Consider the following 22,029-nt stretch of genomic DNA (forward strand, 5'->3'; position numbering starts at 1 on the left):
CAAACATTTTCAAATTGCATTTGATCTGAATGTTCTTTCTTTAGATAGTAAATAAATCTGATACCAGGAACAACAAGCTATACATGTTCAAAATCTTGATTTAACTATTAATTAAAATTATCTGAGCAATAGTTCACTTGCACAGTGGGGCCATCCCCCTTCTGCCTTGGGAATAGCTTAAATTGGGGAGGGGGAACAGGAAGAGAGGGTGGGAATGCATTAATACATGAGGGAACTTCAAAATTCCTGATGTTTGCTACAACACATTCTAAGTCAAGCAATAGGAACATTTACGGAATGCCTATATATAAGCATGGCACAGCTATTTGGAAATCAAATAATTATCCTAAAACTTTTACTTTTTACAACAGAGTTTATTGAGGTAGTAATGCATAGCCAGGTACATGTTTGACCCATGCTTAGGTGGAAGATAGGAAAGGCTCTGTCTCTTCTTATCCTTCCCATGCTAGAGGGACTGTACCTGCATTTAAACTTAGATGGTACAGATTCTTTACAAATAACTGCAAAGCCTAAAATTAAGATTTAAAACTAATAGGAAGTGATTCAGGCAGGCAGCAATGAATCTTGAAAGTATCTAAGAAATGTAGCAAGTTATAACACATTGTTACATAGCCAATTGTAAACACACTAACTCCTGATCATTGTGTCACTTCTGCAGAACAGTCCCCACTCACTGTCTCATTAAGAATATTTAGATCTGAACTATAAATTCCTGCACATTTTAGAACTGAGTGCTACGATGAGGGGTTTCTCTCTTTTGTCAGTTGGTGCTGATGAAATGTAAGGCAAACAGCCATATTCTCACATTAAAATTACATCATACAATCATTAGCACTTTCAGGAAGTTGGCTCTTGAGTTTATTGTGCAAATTATGAATTCACACTAGATATTTTTAGAGCCAGGTTTAGGCCTTAGATTTTGTATTTCTGTTTCAAAATCAAGGGTCCTTGAATAGATAGTGAGTTTCTTGAGGCACTGTTACTGATGACAGAAGCTTTTCACAATGAATGGCACCTTTCTGTTAGATCAGCAAATGATCTATTTATTTATTTAATTTGATTCACTTTAGGGGCTGCCCAACTCCAATCAACTATGGGCAACTCATTGGATAAAAATTATATACATTCATACATACATACATGTAATAAAAACAGATGGCAGAACTGGTAAAAAAGACAAGCATATCATACACACACAAAGGGCTCCAAGCATCCTAGCCCAGAGCCTGGGAGAAGAGCCAGGTCTTTAAGGCCCTTCAGAATGCCATCAGGGCAGGACTCACCTGGATCTTTAGAGCATATCACTTGTTGACTCAGTCTTGTAATACAGGCAGATTCTACCTGGAGCAACAAATGGTCCCTCAGGTAACCAATATGTTGACCATTTAAAGTACATTTTATATTGGTTACTATTTATTCTACTGTTGACTGTTTTAAAGTATATCTAAGACCATTCCTTATACTTGCTTCTCCATTACTTCCACTTTCAAGAAGAATACATAGAGAATGCAGGATAGACACTTTTAAATTGTTAGGAAACTCCATGATAATTAAGACTTTGCAAACTACCCAGTGACTGGCATTATATTCTGTCATATATAAAACAATCAGCGTGTGTAGGCATAAATATCTAAAACAGGCAGCAAATGCCTACTAAATCTCTAGAAGACCAACTATACAGCCTATCATGTTTATCAAATCATTATTCAAGCAGAAGAAGCAGGATAATAGCCACAAAACTTCACATCTCCATATTGCTGCCATATATGAGAACGGCAGGGCATAGGAGGCAAATTGCATTTTATTTTATATTGACTATTTATTCTTGGAAGAAAATCAGCAAGTCTTTAATCCAAATAGTACTTCCAATCTGGATCAGAGTTTCTGTTGGTATTCCATGAGAAAACGTGTTCTGCGGTTCTGATCCACACACAGCTTAGATTGGGATTCTAAGATTGTTTTTCCTTTGAAATAAAAGCTGAAGCTAAAGCTGAAGTACACTTTTCAAAACACATCTAATGCAGTTAGAATGCAGAGGCATCCAGCTAAATTGATGAGGTCAGAATAGGAAAAAGAAATTATTGCTGCACCCAGCATATCATTAATTTATGGAATTTGCTGCCACAAGATGTATTGATGGCTATTACCTTAGACAGCTTTAAAGGGGAATTAGACACAATCATGGAGCCAGAAAGTTTTATCAAGCCAAGATGGTATATAAAATCTTCAGGTCCAAAAGTAATATGCCTGAAATATTAAAGAGAAAATGGGGAAGTCTCTGGTACATCCGCAGTACCTTCCCCTTTGGAATTTCCCATTTGTGGGTACTGAAATACATACACAGAAACACAGACAAACACACTATCCATAACAAACAACAACCTTTATTACCTCTGCCAAAGAAAACCAAAGAAAACCAAACCAATAAAAACTGGATACTAGGTTGTTATATGTAATGGTATGTGGGAATGACCTTGGGAGACAGAGGAAGAGTCGCAGACTAGACAATGTTCAGACAAAAGGCAGCTACGTAAGTCCTCAGAAGGAATGAAAGCTTTTGTCTGGATTACTTCGCAAAGCTGACAATAGGTGACTAAAAGAGGGTCTGAATGAACAAGTTGTGTTAGGCTGAAAATAACATGGCAAGGATTTAAGGAGATGTGGAGAAATGTGATTAGGCAGGGGACTGGGGTGGTGTGATGAGAAAATGTTTCTTCCCCCAAATACTGTATCTGAATGATAGATTCACCCCAAATGGAGAAACAGAAACAGAAATATCTGTTTTTGCTTTTAATGGACATACTTAGATAACAGCATCCATTTCCCTTCCCTTCCCTTCCCTTATAAACACAAACATTCAGGAAGCTGAAAAAGGACGAAACACTGACTTTCTAATATCATGCCTTTGAACCTGTGGCTTTAGTATATAGGCTGTGGCTTTTATACTTATTGATGTGTAAAATACACAAGAAGAGAAAGAAGATGCATGAAAATTAGAAAGGTAGTGAAATCTATGAAAACAGCTTTTTTCTGAATTATAGTATCAATAATATTTAAAAAGTATAAATTTGCCTAGCCTGCTTTGCAAGCAAAATTAGACAATATAGCTAGCATTCTATTCACACTTTCCTTGGAAAATGTTCCACTGAATGTATTGGAAATGCAATAGAACTGATTCTGAGTAAATACACACAAGCTTACATTGTAATTTGATTAATCAAAATAGTGTTGTTTTTTTGTAAAATTTAATTCACTCCAATAAATCAGCAAAAAACAGCAAGTGGCTGTCAGTAGTACAGTTTGTCATTTTTCCACAGGCAAAACACAGACTCTCAGGCATTTATATAGAATTTCAGTAGTTCAAGATATAGTGTCTCATAGTGATAAAACTGAAACATTCCAGAACTGGTTTCATAGAAATTGTTCTAGAAGTCTCAAATGGAACTAATAACTAATAGTTCAATTCACAAATTGAACCAATAATTCTCATTAGCAGTTTTATATACTTACATGTTTATTCAGAGTATAATGTTAGGTAAAAATGCTGTTTCAACTCAACCTTAACTTTCTAAAAAGCTGTATTAAAAGTACTAACCTAACGCACTAAAGCAATGTAGAAAACAGCTGAAAAATAAATCATGGAGATTCTTGCTCACTATTTTATTTCATGTTATCTTTTGTCACAGTTTTGAATATTTTCTGATATCCAGGCTAGAAACCAGTAAAAAAATCAGCAATTGGCTGTCAGTAGTACAGTCTGTCATTTTTCCACAGGCAAAACACAGACTGTCACAATAAACAGCATTTATTCATTTCAGAGTTGTAGCTTGAGGCTGAGGAAGGGGAGATGTCATTTTTGGTAATTGCAGAACACAAATAATAATAGCAGCTTGCAAATCATAGATCAGAGAAAACAGTGGAAGTTGTAAAAGAAAGAAGTAAAAACTGTGGCTTCTTCCAGCACAACCTAATTTAGTAGCTCTAAAATATTTTTTTTATTCATTACTGCAAAAATTGGATTATATGAGGCTTTTTGTACTGTGAATAAATAAGAGACAATATTAAAAATGCCCACATATTTTCATGCATTATTTAAAACTGCCTGCAATTTTGTAGCCTAGTTTAGTTAACTATGCATCAATTTATCAGAGTCTGTTTAACAAGCTTGGGTTATTTTATTTTATTTTATTTATTTTATTTTTATAGAAGAGAACATATATTTTGCTAGCTGGAGAAGAATAGCTTGTACACTACAACACTGAATACATTTAGGGAGCAGGGAGGTGAGGGGAAGATAAAGATTTTCTCCAGCTGAAATTGACTCTTGGTGACTAGGTGGAACATCCATGTGGTTTTCCCCATCAATAAGAAGAGGTTTGCCCTTCTCTTCCACATCCCTAGAATTTCCTGGTAGTCTCCCCTGCAACCCTAACCCTAAACAAGCTACCTTTTTCAGGATCAACCAAGGACATCTTGGTGCTTAAGTGGGATGGGGAGGGAGAATTATTTAATGTGCTCTCGCAAGGCCTCCAAACAGACTAGAATGTACTTAAACTGAGGTACATGTTCTTATACTGTATATGTTTAAGTAAACTAAACTTACATTTTACTTTTAGGTATTAAAATATGCAAATAAGAGTGACATGTTGATCAAGGCATAAATGAACCAAGCAAGTAAACCAAATCAAAACAGAATAATCTCATCAGGAAATTGCCTTTGTGAAGTTAAAACATACTTTTGATAAAACATGATATCCTTCAGTTTCATGTATGGTAGACATTGTCCAGATGGAGTTCTGAAGGAAGTATCTTGTTAAATCATAAATAACTCTCTGCTGCTGGCTAATAGTATGGGACGAAATGTTCATGGTTCTGTATACCGTCTAAACTGACAAGACAGATAACTAAAAATGCTGTCTTCCTTAGACAGGCTTTCACTTTCAGGTCATTCTAATCTCCCTTCTGCTAAATTAGAATGATGCATTTGAAGCACTCATGACGCTAATACCCTCTGTTCAGTAACTAGATGTTATACAGCCAGTCTTGTAGCAATATGACAAACCTGGGACAGGGACATTGTTACTTTCTGACAACCTGCCTGTAATCATTCCAAATAACAAGTAGACATAGCAATTACAAAGTAATGATAAGTTATATTTGAATTATAACTGAGTGGCAATAACTTAAGACAGCTTTCTTTGAAAGAAGGAGCATGTGGCAAACACAGCTTAGGACATTTATGTGTACATGTCACATACTAGTTATGCGGCAACTCACTAGCTCAAATATCAACTGTAATAGATCACAATCCTGCTACACAGTCACTGCCCATGCTATTTGTGGAGAAGTTTATGAAAATAAATCTTGCATTGTCTAGTCGAAAACTTCCTGGGCTGATAAACCTAGCATTTTGCTCATAATAAGAGTTCTGACAGTACCTTTGCTTACAGCAAACTGTCATAGTCATTTGATTTGCTCCAATGGTGCTTGGCTGTCACAGCCTGTCATATAGAAGAATGAACCAGATCTAACTCCAAGTGACAGGGTTTAATCATTCCCATTACTCCTGTTGGCTGTTTAGGCCATTTTGAAGGATACAGTATATAATTCTAATCCATACAGTGTCCTTGTTTTACAACCCAGAAATGCTATGGTACAGTGATGAAGCCTGGGCTGTCTGACCAATGTTTAGATACACAGTTGAAGGGATCATGAAGAAAGGGAAACAATTCTAAATTTGAAATCTGTTTGTGATTGGCAATATTTTAATATGTGTTTCTGACTGGATCATTTTCTCCACATTAAATCCCACAACATTTATTTACAAAAGTGCCAACAATATTCAAATCCTTATGAGAACATGTGGGAAATATGGGAATCAGAGAATAGAATCAGGTTCCTCGTCACTCTCAGTTAAGTGCTAACCATTTGCCATCTGCAAATGCAATATGACCATAGTTGCTGTGTGGTTGAGCCCAGAATTTCCATTCATGGACTCTACTTGTTTGCTAGGTTACATCCAATCTGTTGCAGCCCCCAGACACTAATCTTGGACCTGTACCAGAACCCAATGTAAACAAAAAAACAGAGCTGGGAGTCATCAGCATACTGATGACATTGCATTGCAAACCTCCAGACAATCACCCTGAGAGACTTCAAGTAGAAGTTAAACAGTACTAGTGACAGATGGCATTGCACTACACCACAAGCCAGCTCCTACAAAGGCAAGGAATCATCACCCAACAATGATTTCTATGGTCTCCAAGTAAGGGAGCAGTGGGCTACAGCCTGTATCTTAAGATAAATTAAAGAAGCTTGCAGAAGGAAAGTTATTTTGCTTCCAGTTCCTTCTTCATGAAGCTCTCTGTGCTCCCTAAAAAGCTTCCCTAGAGAGCTAGATCCCTCCTGAGCACTATAGGATTCAGTTTTGTTCTCAGAACTCTACAGAAAAAAAGTGTATTAACTTTTAGTGGGAATAATATGAATAGAGTACATATTTTTTTCATTTCATCTTTGAAAGTCATTCTCTACCAATATCCTATCTTATGTAAACAGGATGACTGTACTGAAAAACAGTAAGTGAATTTTTCCAAAAATAGGATATTCCTCTTTGTAAAGGCAAAGTGTTTCTACTCAAATATTGCACTCTGCTTTTAGTGGAAGTTTTATTACCATTCTTTTTATTTTCAGTGACATTTTAATTGAAAATTGTTTAGTAGTATTAATGAAATGATGTTTGAGGAAACCAAGAAACAAGCATACATAGCTTCTTTTCTGATGTGTTCATGGTATGACAGTGTGGAATTCTACAGGAACTTTAACATGGAACAATCAAAGATGAAGCTCTTCTGTTATACTGGTACTATGTTGCTCCCTTCAGGAAAGGAATCTTCCTTTGAAAGCCATACTCCAATTTGTAGCACCATGTATGATGCTGAAGAAAGTTACTTCTAGATTCAGGCTTGCTTATGCAAGTGATTTCTATGACTATGACATTCCTTCCATTTTTTAAAAACAGACGTTTAAATATCTGAAACAACATGTAAAACCTATGTTTGTTTGTTTTTAAATGAAGATATACAGATCAGTAAAGGTGAAGTTTTTGAGTTGCTAGGATCAGGATAACAAAATAGTGTTACAGAGAGATGTATACTCAAGACCACATAAAATCACTTCTATTTCTGACTAAAATGGCTGCTTTATTATTATTATTTTAATTAAAGCATGGAAAAGGAAATTCTGTATGCTTATGGATTCATCTGGTTCAGAGAATTGAAGACATTTTGCCTCTAGAGCACTAGGTCATATGTATCTTGATATTATCACTCAGCTCACTGAAGACCCAAACTAACTACTCCCATACTGGAACATCTTGGGCTTATTCTAACATTTCCTTGCCATGTTCTGAAAATATCTAGAGTCTGGAAAATACTAAAAGACACAAGTATACTTTGTGCCATCTCACACAATTGCATTGCTCCATTTGATCATGAGCAACAATGTGTTAAAAGAGCAACTACAGCAATGGATAAATTCATATCTGAGTTTGTTTATGCAAGTATATAACTGCATTGAAGAATCTATCCTTTTATCAAGGCAGACTGATGAGGGATTTATATAAGAGAAACCATCAATTAAGAAAGTACTGGGAATTTTGAAAATTATTAATATTAGTATTGCACTTGCTCCCCTGAATCACATTTGTTAGCATTCTCTTTAGCTTTTGACATATTTGGCTTTGAAGGCATAAGCTGGAATGCTCCCCTATTTTTCTATTCATTTTCTATCCAGTAACTCATGGTGAACAGTATTAGGTTAGGCAACTAGTGAAGAAGTCAAATAATAAAAATAAATTCTATGGCATAATAGTGCCTTGATGTAATTGAATGATCAGTTTGAGGAGATGCCAATCAATTTTTGAAGCTGCTAATTTTCTTTAGAGTTTATTGTGGGGAATGGTGTCAAAAGCCACTTTTATATCTTTGAAGGCAACATAGAGAACTCCATTTAGGATATTATATTTCTATGCTAGGTGGTGCAGAATTATATACTGGTTTCTCATAGTGTTTGGATCCAAAACCAGTTGCTTAGGAACTATAATATTCCCAGAGTGAAACCAATATAAAAAGCTTATGAGATAAAATCTGGAATATAATTTGTTAATTACTGAGAGAAGCCTGATTAGGAGATAATTGGGAGGAGGGGTTGCATTTGTCTCCTTTTTTATATATTGGAAGGGTAATGGTGTTTGGCCGTTCTTTAGGTATACAAAACAAATATTTTATGGCAGGGAAAACTGGGGCTAACACCAACATTGCTCAGAGAGATACAGCCAACATTTGAACATACAATAATAAGATAATGATTACCCCTAGAGGGGGGTCACCCTTTAGATTCTGGCTGGCTGACAAAGAATAGGAGGTAAAGCCTCTAATGGCTCAGCATCCCAAGATTATTGCCAAAATATTATTGTGAATTGATTTAGATACTCTATAAAACGCGGGCTAGATTGTTTGGCACACTATTCTGCAATATTCCAGTATATAAGACTTATTGCAGGGATGGATGATGACAATCATTGAGAGGGTCAGGCCTGCATGGTGCAATAAAATCATTCTTAAGAATAATTTTGTCCCAGCTGTCATTAAGTTATTCAAGGCCAATATTCTGGATATACTGCTATATGGAACTCAGTTGTGCATCTACAAGAAGATCTCAACTTTGGATAAATTTCTAAAAACAATAGCATGCATCCCTCATTCAATTTCAGATGCCCTAATAAAATTAGAATTAAGCTGCATCTCTTTGGAAGCTCATGCAAGATTATCCCACATAAGGTGTTGGGCAAAACAAATCCTTTAGGGGAGCTCTTTGGTTCATCTTACCCTAAATGATAGATTTGAATTCACTCTGTGAAGATAAATTGCTCAAGATCTCTTATGTTGTGGTATATCTTCTTGGCCTTTTGGCTAAGATCAAGTGTAGTGTCTGGTATCAACACTAGACTTACTTATCTTAGGCTGTGATAAAACCTTAACAGAATTTAAGAAGAGGATTTCAGACTCCAGTATTCAGACACCAGGGCTAAAATTCAATGAAATCAGATTGGTCAAATATCTCTCAGTGATCCACATTATGTATTATTAGTTAAGCAGACAGAACAAGTACCATTAAAGACTATAAACTTCTATTATACTTAAATACAAATTCTTTAACCAAGACTCAGAAAATACAGAAAAATATATTTTACACTATTGTAGCTTACCCCCAGCTCTGCCATGTTAGCAGAAAGGGTGGCAAAATGAGTTATGAGCATAGCGCCAGAGTAGCATTTCTACTACAAAGCAGTTTTCTTGCAAGGTTAGAAAACATAGTGATTATGCTGAACACAAAGACAGTATATTCTGTTTTCACCCTGGGATGAAACATTTCAAAAGACTTTTGTTTTAGATTTTTACTGTAACTGTGACAGATGGTGCCACTTCCACATATCTAATTTTAGACACAAATTGTACCACCAAGAAGCAGTCAGGGGTATTCAAAACAGAAGGCATAAGAAACTATATGTGAAAAAGCAGTGCAATATATTACAGGAAAAGAGGTTCTAATATTGTTTTAACCAATAGTGCTAGAATATCAGCAGTTATCATATATGTATGTATGTATGTATGTAATACTCATGAGTAATGATTTCATATAATGCCTATATATTTTCATCATCAGCTTTGGATGTAACATTTTCTTAAAGGTTTGTCAGGTCAATTCACTTGGTTGTATATCACTTTCATATACATTCATTGATAAATCAGTTATCCTCACTTCTGCTCTAAAATATGATTAAAATAAATTAAATTAAAATGTATTAAACTCCATAATTAAATATGTTTCTTAATGCATTCCTTCCTAGAATACCCATTTCTAAACCTGACACCAAAATACGCAGATCCTATAGACCTTTGAACTTAAAACTGTGCCTGAACATTAATGAAATGCAAACGATGTGATAAGTGCATTCTGATCTGCACATTAATCCAGGAGCTATAGATCAAGTCAGTTGTATTGGAATTCACAAGGTCAAATTCTTCAAGCATCCCTAAGAACATAAGAAGAGCCCTGTTGGATCAGATCAAAGGGTTATCATTCAGCACATTATTCCCACAGTGGCCAACTAGATGCTGATCAGGAGCCTGCAAGGAGGATATAAATGCATGTATACATCCTTTCCAAACTGGCATGCAGAGGCAACTGACAATATAGAGGCATACTGCCTTTGACAGCAGAGATAATAATGCAGCTATCATGACTAGCAGCCATTGTTTTTTAATAGAGTAATATCAAGTGAGAAGAGGGTTGAAAAGTACTTTGGTCCCATGCTGACATTTGGCTTGTGCTGTGTACAAAGGAACTTGAAAAAGGAATAATGGATCCGTATGTAAATGTCATTCCATTCTTAGAATTTTAAATGCACTTCTCTGAATTTGATTTATTTTTGTGTGCATGTAAGTATGTGAGTGTATGTTTGCATATGCATGTGTGTGTGTTTGGACAGAGAGAGAGAGAAGAGAGAAAGAGAGAGAGAGAGAGAAAGCAGGAAGTTAAGTACTTTATAATTCAGATTTTACTAATGAGGGTACAAGAGAGTAGACTGTGAACAGAGTGGTAATGATAGATATAAAATCTATATGTGCACTACTTACTATGTTGAATGGCATTTCTTGAATTATAGTGAAATAAGTATCATATACTGCTTCAGACCTTGTCATTTACTCTTGTGAAGCAGGGCTTATTCCAAAAGCATGCTACTATTACAGGAAATAATTTATATCCAAAATACCTGGCTTATTTTATCTATCTATCTATCCATCCATCCATCCATCCATCCATCCATCCATCCATCCATCCATCCAATTTGTCCCTGCCCATCTCTTCCCATCAGGGGACTCCTTGTATTTAAGATACAAGGAAGCTCGGGAGACCTGGAGAATGTAATGTTTGCCTTTCCCAAGTACTCAGACTCACAAGGGGTTACTTAAATGAAATCTGATTTATTAGAGAAATTATGGCAGATACAGAGAAAGCTGAGAATGACTAAAAGCGCGCCAAATACCAACTAAAAACCTCGGCTCCAAACGTGATCCCTCCCCCCTACCAGCCGTGCAACCACCCCCCTCCCAGGTGCTGGTAACCGTTTTCCACACATCCTGGGAAAGCAACCTTGAACACATGAGATAACCCAAACACATTCCAATCCAGCGGGCAACAGATAACAACTCCCTGATGAGGAATCTTCCCCCCTCCCGAGAGCATACCCGTATCAGGCAAATGACATGCGAACCGTTACGATGTACCAAGCACATTGAAACGGTGAACATGACAGAGAAGCTGTGATGGCGCTGATATACGATCAGGAAAAAAAGAATCCCCTTTATATGCATGACATTACCCATAAAACAAATGAACAAACATCCATTTTTTGCTGCATGGCTGGTTTCACATATCACATAAAGTAAGTGATAGAAATCTTGGGAAATAATTCATAACATCCAACTTTATTATTGACTCTTTGATTTCATCACTGAAGTCTTAGATTTCCACAGTGTGAATGGCATCAGGAAATGGTTTCCAAACTCTCCATGGCAGATGGAATCAAATCTGCCTAGTTATTTAATTAATATGTAACTACTTTTAGTTTCCCTATCCAAATTCTTTCCTTTTCTTGCTAAGAGAGATGTCAGTGCAAATCAAATATATTCCTATTTTGGAAAGAAAGTATATACAAAAGGCTGTTTATTGCCCATTGCACTCTATAACATTATTTAATGGGATGTTTTCCTGTTCCAACTACAAACTCTATTAATGTGTTATTTTTTTGTTTTTTGCTTGTTTTTCAAAGGATTGTAATGTATAGAGAGATGAACAAGAGGTAATATAAACACAGTCCCTTTAAACATGTGCCTATATCAGTCACTCTCATGGGATGATATACTGAACATATTTACCTTAGCCACTCAGGGTCCTGGAATCTATGATTTTACAAAGAAGATATAACATCTGTTTACCTGTTTTTGCCCATCCAGAGGGGATGATCAAATGGATCTCTTGTTCTATTGCACTGTCTGATAACACCCTTCTTGTTAGCTAAACCTTAGGGCAGGTTGGTTGATGTGACCACATCCTTTCCATAGTCTGACTTGTCTATATAAACTGTTGGATTGCTAATGCTATGAGGGGGTGATTGCTATTGCTATAGGCGGCTTCTGGTATTGTTAACTTGATCTCTTTCTCCCTCCCTCCCTCCCTCCCTCCCTCCCTCATATATATATGGATTCCTTTCAGTCACATTTTAGGTATGAGATTGAAACAGCATTGATCACAATTATGGATGATATCTGGCAGGGGTGAGATCCTTTCTCTCCTTGGTCTCCAAGCAGTTTTCACTACCCTTGATCATAGTTTTCTTTTGGGCCACTTCAGGAGCAGGGGAAAAGGTGAATCAGTGTTTCTCCTTTCTTCAGACAGTTTCAGTTGGTGTTGATAGGAGAGGAGAGAGATCTGACCCAAGAATCCTTTTTTGGGGGGTCCCTCAGGGTTCTATTCTTTCCCCATCCCTATTTAATATCTATATGAAGCTGCTTTGGCAAGGTGATGATACCTGATTATACATCTCTACTTCAGGTCAACCAAATAATGCTGTTGAAGTTCTTCCTCAGTGCGCAGAGGCTGTGGGTGTGGAATGGAGAAGGACAGGCTTCAACTGAACCTGAGCAAGACTGAATAACTTTGGGTTTTAAAGCTTTTCCATCTTTAGTTCTCAATGGGGCTACACTGCACCAGACACCCTTGTTTGAGGAACAGGTGGTACCCGTTTTGCACAGATTTGTCTTCTGCACCTATTGTGCCCTTTTCCTGGATTGGAAGGCCTTGTTCATAGTCACTCTTGCCTTAGTCACTTCCCACATGGATTACTATAATGAGCTCTGTATGGGACTGCCCTTTAAAACCACTTGGAAGTTACAGGCACACCTTGCTGCGCCAGTGTTACACCACTGCTCCATGAACTGCACTGGCTCTCAGTAGGCTTTTGGATGCAATTCAAGGTGTTAGTTACCACCTACAAAGACCTTGATGGCATGGGGGGAGGTTATTTGTGGGGCTGCATCTCTCCAATTGTTTCTCCCACACACATTCGATCCAATACGGTGGGCATCTTCTGGTTCCCATATATTAAGCAGTTCGATCTGGTGGGACCAAGGAAATGGTCCTTCTTTCTCATGGTGCCTGCCCTTTGGGAAATCATACCCCGCTCCCGAAAGATTAGTTTGACCCTGACCCTAATGGCATATTGTAAATCCTTAAAAACCTGAATGTTTCCCTGGGTCTGTGGGAAAATGGTTATGTTTTGATTTAAAAAGAAATTAAAAAGTAAGATAAGACTTAAAAAAATTGGACACTAGAGGGAACTAGAGTGAACTAAAGATTATAATTAAGGCAGAACACTCAAACTCAACTTACAATTATGGAATGAAGCAAAATGTTTTAACATTGGACATATTGAAGGATATTTTTGAACAATGGACCCAGAATTTAATTTTAATAGTGTCTGCAACTATAGATACACTGCGTTTAAAAGATGTTAAAATATGTTTAAAAATGTTATGGAAGAGTAACAAGTTCTACCTGAGAAGATCGAGACTGATTTGAAAGTGGATTTAAAAATGACAGGCTACAAGAACAACATGGAAAAAGAAGTTACAATGGACATACAAAAGAAACCAGCTGATGTCTTAATAATTAAAAAGGAATATATAAATAACAAACCAAGAGAGAGACTTGGATAATTTTCCTATTTGGATTTACAAAAGAGGCTTGTTAAAGTTTTGAAGAATTTTGTGAGAAGGGACAAAGAGAAAATGAAAAGAAATCAAGTACTAGGTCATTATTTGAAGGGGCTAAAGATCAAGATGGTTAGAAGTAAAAGGAAGGAATATAAAGTTGGTTTATTCAAAGTTAAAATAGATATGTTGTTATTTCTGGTAACCCTTAATGGACTTTTATTGACATCATGACTGAAATGATGAGGCTTTATGGAATTGTTTATAGATAAGAGATGGAAGTAGGGAAGAAGAGATCTTTTAGTAACGTATCAGAAGCTGATACGTTACTAAAATTGTTTGTACTTGTGATCAAGGGGGAAGTCACTCCTTTATGTATTGTTTTTCTTTTTCTTTACTATATTCTTATTTTTTCTTTCTTTTCTATTTCTATTTCTGTTTCTATTTTTTCCTTTTTTCTTTCTTTTTTGCACCTTCTACTCTTTCTGATTATTCCTTTATTTTTTTAGTTTATATTGGTTTGTATTGCTGTAATTGTAGTCTTTAATAAAATTACTATTAAAAACAGTAATAATAAAATTACTATTAACAAAAGTTTATGGGTCAAACAAGGTATGCCATAATTTCAGGGTGCCTCTTTGTTTCAGTGGACTAAAAGCAGTTAAGGTGTGTTATAACCTTTATAACAGCAATCTTCAAAGACCATTCCTATAGTTTTGTCCTCCATTTTCACACAGCTTTTTAAAAAAATCCAGAGATACTATAAGCAAAGAGAGAGGCCCCAAATAACTGCTTTGATGGTTCCAATAAAACAAGGTTCTTATAAATCAGTAATTCCTCTTCAAAAGTCCAAGATTTGTCCATCTTGCCAGAAGTATAAGCAGAATCATCACATGACATTGAGAGGAACTTCTAAGGGTGAGAAGTTCTATGTTTAGTGCAAAGCTGAGGAGAAGTGGGGAGAGGCATTCCTCAGCAGTTGGCAGATAAGAAAACTGGTTCATGAAATTCTAATTGAGAAATTTGATAGGTGACAAAATCATCAGTTGTCTGGAAGTACCCTGTTCCAAACAAACCAAGCTCCCATAGCTGATGGCCCAGGAGAGCTAAAATAATGAAAGCCTGAGATCAAAACACCATTAAATCTGCCAGCCAGGCTTAAATTAAGCTCTTCACTTAATTTAAATGCTTTCATTTTCTTTTTCTATTCTACACTGCTAATACTTATTTAGTGCTTCATTTAATCTGCATTTTATTATTTATTTTTTACCTGAATTTGGTTGCTAATTTCCTCAGCTCAAATCATTATAATTTGATGTATTTTTGTTATCTTTGATGTTCCCCAGAGAAATTTCTTGAATATTTTGTTTATATACAAGTCAATATATATGTCAATATATATCTTAATTTAACAAATTGTGTATGTATGCTAACTATATTTAATTCACCAAAACACACTTTCTGACATTGTTTAGTGGACATGCATGGATAGGGGAAGAAGTATCTCATATTTCAGCCACATTCCTGAATAGATATATAGTAAAATTTCACATAATCAAAACTGAAAGGTACTTTTCTAAAGATGGAAGTTGAAATTTAGGCCTCTTTGGTATCTTTTTCATGATAATTTCAGGGTATAGTCTTTCTTCATTTCATTCTTTGAAATGCTTTTAGTACCATCAAAATCTCCAGGATTATTGCTACCCCTCCTTCCCAGACATGCAGGTGCTGTACACCTCGGGTAGAGGTACCCCTCCATTCTTGCTCAAGTCTTGATAATCATGGCAGGTCTCCCCTGTCTTCAGGACTAAGTCATGGATAAGAATGGATTTACTACAGGCCTAATGTGTAACTACAGCAGCTTAAGGTTAAGGATCCCCAACAATTCAGCAACCTAGGCCAGATACAAGTTCAGAAAGATAAAAGGTGGGATTGGCCTTAAATTTCAAGTCCCGTTTTCCACGTTACAGCATGCCCAACACCTACCATATTCTACAGTTCTTCCTTCCTACTTCAGCCCACCCTGTTCCCCCTACCCCACCCACACAAAGCTCTCCCAGGGACCATGTGCTGGTGTTTGTATCATACTCCAAATACAATAACATTTCAAAAACAACAGCCCCCACCCCCTAGGCTGCAATCTGAAACTAGCAACCCCAGGAATCTCTCACATATGCTTCCTCCCTCCACTGTTATCTTGCTTTTCATTAACAAATCTCACTCCATGGTTCTCCCCCCTGATCTCACTCCTACCCACGCCTAAGTGTAGAAAGGACTAACCCTAACCCTCTTCCCCAGGGCGGAGTCCCATTTCCATTCCCTGTTTCTCATCCATGGACCTGTTGTTCCTGCTGGAAGTTCATCAGATCTGATTAACTAATCTACATAGTGATAAAAGAGGAAAAACAGCTGGGTGCTTCAGTTACCCATAACAGAATCAATGTGATCTGTATAATGTCAAAGATTTTGGTTCCACTCACCATGACTTCTGCCAGTCTCCTAAAAATATTTTTTTCCAGCTAGATGGCTATCTCCACTATATTGGCAGATGACCCTCTATTTCTGTCCACTGACTCAAGTTCAGATGGCAGCATCCCAAGTACCCCTTACCCCAGCAGCACCGGCAACAAAATTCTGGATTACCATTCCTTGGGAATGCATTCACTGACAACTGATTGTGTCATGACTGAATATGTCCATTTAGACTAAGTTATACTAGTCATGTTTCTCATTCAATTAAAAACAAATCACTTTGTAGCTATATTGTTTGAACTCACCCATTCTGGTTTACCCATAAGGTAAAATTCTACATTCTTATACTCTTTCTTTAAAAATGTACATAATTTTATTTCTGTGGGAAAGGCATTTGTTAGAACTGGAAGAATCAGAGACCACCTTTCAGTTAATGCAAGGGTCTACTGGAAATTCTAAATAATCTTAATCAAACATAACATGTGGCTTTTTTTTTCAACCAGGCACTCTTCAACAAGTCAGAGTGCCCATTTCTGAAGAGCAGTAGGTTGATCCCTTTTAGTCTCTGCCCATTATCATACATGTGCAGAGTTATTAAAGTCTATGAAACTAATCAAACTATTAATTTCTCAAAGGAAAGATTGATATCAATTGGCTATCACAGCTTGAAAGGGGCAGTGCTTTGCACACATGACAAGTGAAGAAAAACTGCTCTGCGACTGGAAGCCTCATCTGAGTAGAAGGAAGAAAAACTATGCCAAGTCAAAACTTTTTTTCAAAATGATTGCCCCTATTTGAAGTTTTACTGTCTTCAGGGCTCTGTAACAGATAAAGTCAGTGGGAGCATTCTTTTGCCTGCTGTTCAATCCTCTCCCCATTGACATCCCCTTTGATGCTGCTAGAAAGAGATATTTTAAAAATGCAGGTTTTTAAAACAACTTACTCTTCTATGTGACCTGAGATGAATTTTAAAGGCTTTCCAAATGAGACAACCTCCAAAGAAAGGAGGTGGGTGAATGGCTGAAAAATATGGCTGTCCTGGAAAAATACATTTGCCCCTTTCCTTTGTTAAAAAATAAAACAATTTTAAAAAGATTTCAATAGTGTAACACTGGATATAAAGCACTGAGCAATAATTGTTGCCTTCTGCCCTGAATGGCACTTGGCTTTTGGCCTCTTGCCCAGCCATATTCTGAATAAGAATTACTAGATTGTAATTCACACCCTGTCATGCCTTATTGCTTAATTAAAGCAAACTTCTTCTTAACATGACAAATGATTGGACAGTTACTATAACAAATCTGACTGGACATATTTTTTTCTTTGCAGCCTATTCTTCTAGTCAGTATACAGGTTGATCATTTGTGTGAACAAAAAATATAGTCTGTTTTCTGATAAATAATATTTTTGTTTTCTTCCTGGAGTCAATCTTGACTCCTGTTAACTTCATTTCCACCATGTCCAAGTGCATGTAATTTTCTTGGGAAATGACCATCTCCTTCCTTTTGGGATATTTTTTCCCAGTCTAGCCTATGGCTTTTGGATTCCCTGATGGTCTTCGCTGGAAATACTAACCAAGTCCAACCCTGCTTAGCTTCCATGAGTAGATAAAATCAAGTGAGATTGTCCTATGTGATGAGATCTACACCTTGTCTATTTGCAAAAATCACTTTGAAATCAGAAGGATTATTTAGGGATTACTCTGAAATAACTCAGTTGCAAACAGAAATTTTACAGTATAACCCTAAACATAATTCTAAATCTTATAATGTTAATTGCTTCCTTGGAGAATCATTGTCTGATTTGGAAGATGGAGTTTTATTTGTGATGGTGTAATTCAAATTGACACATACAGCCAGATTTCAATGTTTTATCAATGGATATTAAGTCAGTAAATATAAAGAATTATTATCCTTGTTATCAAAATTGTCATTCCAAACATTTTAACTTCCTATGAAAAATTAAATTTTTGCAAGTTTTTTTGATGAGAAGGAATATAACGTCACAGTTTGGCTCCCTAGCTATTCCTGTTCAGTTTAGGCTTTATTTCACTGGTTTTTACAGTTTCCTGCCTTTTTGTACAGCTGTTTTATCACTTATCAGTCAAATAACAGCTAGGCTCTACAGTAAGCAAGTTGAAGTGTTTCAGATGGTAGAGTGATGCACTTTTGACATGCATGTTTTAAATCATTATCCTAGATATGTTGAGATGATATCTTGTTTTTAGTTGAAGAGAATTCTCTGATATTTTAAAATAAATCCAAAGCTGAGCTTTATGGAAGTTTGGCTCAGACTGTATAAATTGCCTATATTCTTCTAAAAATACTAAATTTCTTATCTCTCTACCTTTCTCTCTCTCTTTCTCTCCCTCCCAACTAATTCCTAGAGAAGCTGTATGCCATCTGAATTTCATAAAACATTTGCTCTGCACTTCTGTTAGTGTAAAAGAAGACTATTGACATTAATTTTGTAATTGCACATATTGAGGGAAGGAAACTTATTTACATGATTTGACAAGCTTTTTTCATAGTTCAACTGAAAAAATAGTTCTTGAATTAATCCAAAAAAGATTTAACTATAAGCAAAAACATGAGTTTAACGCAAAGCTAGGAACCAAATAATGAACACTGATTTTCCTATTAACAAATATTTCCAGGTTAAGGCATCAGTCTAGAAACTGGGAGAGTTCCAGTCCTGCCTGAGGCACAAAGCCAGCTGGGTAACTTTGGGCCAGTCACTCTCAGCCTTAGGAAGCAGACAATAGCAAACCACTTCCAGAAAACCTTGCCAAGAAAATCTCAGGGACCTGTTCAGGCAGTCGCCAGGAGTCAACACTGACTCAAAGGTGTGCACACACAGTGAATCTTCCAGGCTAGATAATTGTCATTTCATATGAATGTTTTTAAAAAAGATGTTTTAAACTGGTATAAAGACAAAACTGGAATATGTCAGATTATGCCCAAAATTATGTAGAATAAACTAACATAAATGATATCTTATTTGGTGCTGCAAATATTCAAATGGCCATTTGTTCTTTGTTAGTAGAAATAGAGGATTGTTTGCAAAAAATGCTTATATTTGTTAAGTGAAAATAGTCTTCAGAAAGTTCTAACAACACACAAGAAACATGGCAACAATTTTATATACTGGTCTTCTAACTTTAAATGTATCATGACCATTCCAAAGTATATAGAGCTTAGTTGAAAAGACAAAATCATGTATATTTGAAGCTTTGGACCAAATGATCTATGATAGATGGGAATGTGCCTACTGGAACTTGATTGTCCAGACTTTGCATTTTTCTTCAAAAGTTCTGATATCAATGAATAGAAAATCCAGTGTGGTATAATGGTTAAAGGGTTGGATTCGGATCAAACAGATCTTTGTTCAAACTCCTTCCTGACTGCAGTTTATTGAGTGACCTTGGGTAAGTCATGACAGCCCAGCCTACTTCACAAGATTGTAGTTCTGAGAAAAAAATGAGGGAAACCTTCTGTATATGCTATCTTGAGCTCCCCGAAGAAAGGCAAAACATATAAATATAATAAATGATAATCAAATAAGTAATTATCAGAATTCACATTTTGTTTTGTTAACCTGATAGATGGTATAAATGATGGAATAATGTAAAAAAAAATTAACCAATCACCATGAAATGGTCTAAGACCACACCCAAATTTATTGATGAGTATGAAGACTAACAAAAATATAAATATAATATAAATTATCCCAGAGTATTTAACTCATAGTGAAAGAATGTGATGTTATCAACAGAGCTATACAGAGGAGACAAGCAAATAAACATGCACAAATATATACTGTATGTTAAAATAAAAGGAATTCTTGCAAAATATAACAATTATGCATTGATTTGCCACTGGGAAGGATACAGTTATATAGAGAGTTCATATTTATTATCATATTAATGTATATATTCTAACACATTTTTATTCTTCAGAAATATTGTTAATAAAAATGCTTCAATCTGTTTTCTGAAAATTTTACGAGAATTTGGTGCTTTGTTACAAAGTTACAATTTGGGAACAATGTCTGATTGGGAACATGGGTTCCCAAAGAAAGAATATATTTACATCATGATTAATATTTGACCAATCAAAATGGTAGTCTTCAGTTTAGGGTTCTTTAATCCTTTCTGGTTCAGAAACCTACCTCCTTAAATACTAAAGAAAAAAATTAAAAATGCATTTTTTAATATCTCAGTTTCTAACAAGCTGTAGTATCAACTTTCAAAAACTCATTTCTGCCTCTTGTAAGTAATGTCATGACCATGTTGTTGCTATTGGCTGCAGATGCAATTAGTATTGGAATGATCAGGTTAAAAGTTGATAAGCCTAGTTTTGCAGTTGCTGATTAAGGAAGCTACTGTATGTATTTGCAGTAACAATTCTCTTTAATGCTCAATAATTCATTTAATACAGTGGAAGGAATGCTGGTATATTCAACTTTTGTTTGTTTGTTAGAAAATGATTATCAAAAACCAAACAGGAACAAGGTTTGATCATGGTCAAGTACAAGAAAACAGAGACACTGCTATTTTAGTCTGGTCTGCCTGTCTGATTTAATGTTTTTAGCTGTTTCTAGGTTTTTCTTCTAGATTTGTACAGTGCCCAGAATCCATTGGAGTTAGGTGGCCAATACATTTAAATAAATACATAAATAAATAATAATATTAATAGGTCACTCAGAAAGTATGACATCTCAGTTAATCTGTATTTTACAGCTTTCATATTCCTATACATTTGTCTCTTAAAAGAAGTGTTAAATTTGTATTTAACAATTGTCATTTTCATATGTATGAACATATTTTAACTTTCTGTACATTTTTGCAAAATGTTTTTTATATAATTATTTAAAAATGCGAGACCAAAAGCATTTAGCTGAGAGCTGATTAAAATAAACAGGTAAATCAATCTCCCTCCCTTCCTTCCTTCCTCATTCAGATTCTAGAACTTTGTCAAATCCAATCCAGATCTTTTAAAGCAATGTTATTTAGTTGGATGTCTTACTGAGAGTCACTCAATTCAGAAATATAAGCTGCTTTGTGATCTCTCTGTAAGATCATGATGGAGAATTGTTTTTAATATACAAGTGTGTGAACCAAGTAGGACATTTGGAGCCAGATATGAATAACAAATAATTGCCCACTTTAGGAGGGAGGCATCTCTTTAGATTCCAGGAGTCAGCAGTACATACTTTGCTTTCTCTCTGTGGATGATGACACCATTTGATCTTTCTAAACTGTCAGCTTTCCCCCCACCTAAACAAGAAACCTTCTATAAAAATCTCAAACCTATCACCCCCTCTCCCCACAAAAAAACTTTTAAAACACTGGTTCAAACTGCCAGACTGTCAGTGAAACGTTACCAGTCAGACATGCTTATCACTGATAATGTAACATAAGGCACTGGGAAAAAATTTAGTGAATGAAAAGAAATGTCAAAACAGGGGAAAGCAAACACCCCTTTTAAGATGATCTTAAGTTAACTAGACAAAAGCGCTAATCTGGACAAAAGCCATGTTCCCAGACCAAACAGATTATCTTTATAGCTTGAACTGTTGCTTAAGCCATAAAGGAAGGTTTTCTTTTTCTTTTTCTTTTTTTCTCTTTCTTTCCTTTTTAAATAGACATGTTTTGGATTTTATCCATTTTCCTGCTTGATGGTTTCCAGCACTTATCCTTTAT

General features: G+C 35.8%; 1 pseudogene; it reads left to right on the forward strand.

The window, feature by feature from the left end:
* The first annotated feature begins 8,970 nt into the window (after window positions 1-8,970).
* LOC134502491 (U2 spliceosomal RNA) lies at window positions 8,971-9,140 on the forward strand (annotated as a pseudogene).
* The last annotated feature ends 12,889 nt before the right edge of the window (window positions 9,141-22,029 follow it).

This window comes from Candoia aspera, chromosome 8 (assembly GCF_035149785.1).
Source record: "Candoia aspera isolate rCanAsp1 chromosome 8, rCanAsp1.hap2, whole genome shotgun sequence".
NCBI classification, from domain to species: domain Eukaryota; kingdom Metazoa; phylum Chordata; class Lepidosauria; order Squamata; family Boidae; genus Candoia; species Candoia aspera.